The sequence below is a fragment of the Chanodichthys erythropterus genome, chromosome 14 (genome assembly GCF_024489055.1).
Source record: "Chanodichthys erythropterus isolate Z2021 chromosome 14, ASM2448905v1, whole genome shotgun sequence".
NCBI classification, from domain to species: Eukaryota; Metazoa; Chordata; class Actinopteri; order Cypriniformes; family Xenocyprididae; genus Chanodichthys; species Chanodichthys erythropterus.
Window position 1 is genome coordinate 3042223 of NC_090234.1, and position 3001 is coordinate 3045223.

The 3001-nt window shown below is 38.9% G+C and overlaps 1 long non-coding RNA gene across 1 annotated transcript; it reads right to left on the reverse strand.

The window, feature by feature from the left end:
- Nucleotides 1-703: 703 nt before the first annotated feature.
- On the reverse strand, nt 704-1857 carry LOC137035540 (uncharacterized). The gene is made up of 3 exons (XR_010897085.1): nt 1725-1857; nt 1442-1617; nt 704-778 (listed from the first exon to the last, which is right to left on the reverse strand). It is a non-coding gene; the product is annotated as an uncharacterized lncRNA (long non-coding RNA).
- Nucleotides 1858-3001: the final 1144 nt, after the last annotated feature.

Genomic DNA, 3001 nt, shown 5'->3' on the forward strand with positions numbered 1-3001 from the left:
TGACTTAAGGTTAAGTAATAATGAGCTGGGCATCATCGATCATAAAAATTCTAGCGCTAAAAATGTACAGATTTACTTACCGTTTACACAGAGCCCAGATAACACACATACGTCGGGCCGATGTTGTCTCGATGGACAAAGTTCTATCGCCGGGACCCCAGCTAGCAAAAATTGTGCGGGCCGAAAGCGGAACGATTAAGGCTGGAACACTCGGCCGATCCTCGGCATGAATCTAGGTCCGATTGCTCTGCGAGCGCTCGGTTTTAACGCGGCCCGAACACACGGCCGAGCACTCGGTTTTAACGCGGCCCGAACACACGGCCGAGCACTCGGTTTTAACGCGGCCCGATTGCGGAACACCGAGTGAGAGAACGTAAGCTCCCCACCAATCCCGTTCCTTATTTGGGCTTGTTTAAACTTTGATTTTATTGATTGGTTAATTCTAAAATTGCTAAGCAACCGTTATGCAACATAACTGAAAATAAAACACACAAGGAAGCACAAGGATTTCATGTTTAATGCATTTTTTATTTACTTGAACACACATAATCTCTCTCTCTCTCTCTCTCTCACGCACGCACAAAAAAAAAATCAATCAGTTCAAATACGAATTTCCAATATCAACATTTTTAACTTTAAAACAGTTTAATTCATTGTCTATTCACCCTCTGGCTTCGGCCACCATCCCTATCAGATGCTAGAGCTCCTCATCACCAGGTGGCTGCAGCTATCTCCTTTTCTGTATTATCTTTGGTCAGGGCATTCCGGCGGACTGCATCTGAGAAAAACACAAGGATAGAAGAGGTCAGCATGACCATGTGATTTTACTCATAAAACCACCAAAACTTATTTTGGATGCAGAGATACATTTCTTTTTAGTTTAGGAGCACATTCAAAAATTTAGGAGCACCTTCTAAAAAGGCTAGAATAACCTTCCCATTATAAGGAGATATTTGACTATAAAATTTTAACCTTATTAAATGTCAAATTCATAAATTGAGTTAGAATAATAAGAGGCATCTCTTATTAATAAATAAATACTGTAATAATTCATCTTTGCACTGCAGAGGTGGCATATAACAGAAATGTGGCATTTAGTTATATTTACAGACTGTTTAATGAGGCTCAGAAGTGGCATTAATGCATTTCAATTCATGATAATGTTATGATGTTAATGTTTTAAATAGAGTTTGAGAATAGAAATATTAAAACTAAAATAAGATTTTAAAAATGGCCAATACGCTGTTATTAGTGTCAACTGAGGGTGCACCCATAGAACCTGTGGCCGGTTGCATAAACATAGCCGTGACGTAGTCTGACTAAATAGCAATTAGGGCTAATCAGTCTTATTATTTGGATTTAAATTAGTACAATCTACCTTTCTATGTAACATACTTAAAACAATTATGATCAGTCTTGAAGAAAAAAATTCATGACTAACTTTTAAGACTAGTCTTAAAGGTTTATGCAACCGGCCATCGGGTCAGTCGCACTGTAGAGCCCTGGGATGTCACTCCAATTAATGAGTCTCGCCAGCGAAGAGTTCATTGTTCTTTTCAGGACCCGCCCCACGGTGTCTTTAAGAGTCATGCCTCCGACCATTCCAAGAAGAACAGTCTGAAACAAAAAGACATGTACCTTATTAGTTACTTAAGGAATATAGCATGAGTGAGAGTGGGGACTGACTTTTAGGAATGATCTGATTAAACCATAATTTAACTCACCAAATTCTTCTTCTCCTCTGGATTCTTTAATGTCTCCTCCAAACATTGTAGCTCCTCAATAGTTGAAAGTGGGAGCCCAAAATGTGTTGGGTCTGGCGTGAAGTCTGGAACTGCTTGACTGCTGGAGATTTTTTGGAGCTGCACCAGAATGAGCAACTGCTGCCCTCTAATAGAATCGAGCTGGATGAGGATCTCCTTAGCAATTGCTGTAAGACACAAGAAAATGCAGGCATAGCAGATTACTAGCAAAACATTGTACGTAGATATGTCAGAGTAAACCGAGAGAGATCACTTTGTAGAATTCCTACCTGTAGGCACAGCCTCCCGAGAAGACCTGTGTTGTGTGTCATATACTTGTGGTGTGTGCTAAAAGAAAAGAAAAAGATGTTTTAATCTCATCACACATATACCAAAGTGATTTCTTTTTTCTCCATGAGATATAGAATAGCTTTCTTGCCCTTCTTACTTGAAATCCAGTTTGGCCTGATGTCTGACTTCTGCCAGCTGCTGCATGGGTTGGGGTGTCAGTAGGTGTAGCACTCAGGCTGTTGGTAATGGAGACTGGAGACCACTGTGGTGGACTAGGCACTGTGATGTTCGCTGAAAGGGGAGAAGGTCACAGACAACCGTCAACTGTATTTTTACTCAATGACAATTTAGTATTTAAATCTTATAAGTTAACAGTTAATGTTCGGTTAATAAGCTGCAGTTGTCGGTCGGGAAAATTAACTGATATGAACATCCCTAATATATATATATATATATATATATATATATATATATATATATATATATATATATAGATATATTTATATATATTTATTTATTTATTAAGTGAACACACCTAAAAAGCTATCCCCTTGGCATTGATAAGTCAGACAAATCTGAAGTTAATTGCAAACAATATGCAAGTACAAGATCTATGTAGAAGGCTAGTCAGACTTGCTCATTGTTGGCAATTAACTTCAGAGGCGTCTTATAAATGCCAAGGGGATAGCTTTTTAGGTGTATTCACACTTAATAATTTCTTTATATATTAGGAGGATTAACACTAACATTACTTTGAAGTAGGGCTGGGCGATATATCGCATGTGATTGTCACGCGCATTTCGTCAGTAAAGCCGGTTCCCTGATTACCGCTAAATCGCCATCACCTGCTTTCAAATGAAGCGGCATTTAATAGACAGAGCCGTAGATCACTGATAAGCCACGCAATATCGCGTTCATTATCGAAGGCGATACATGCATGAAGGCATGAAGGTAGATAATCATTTTTT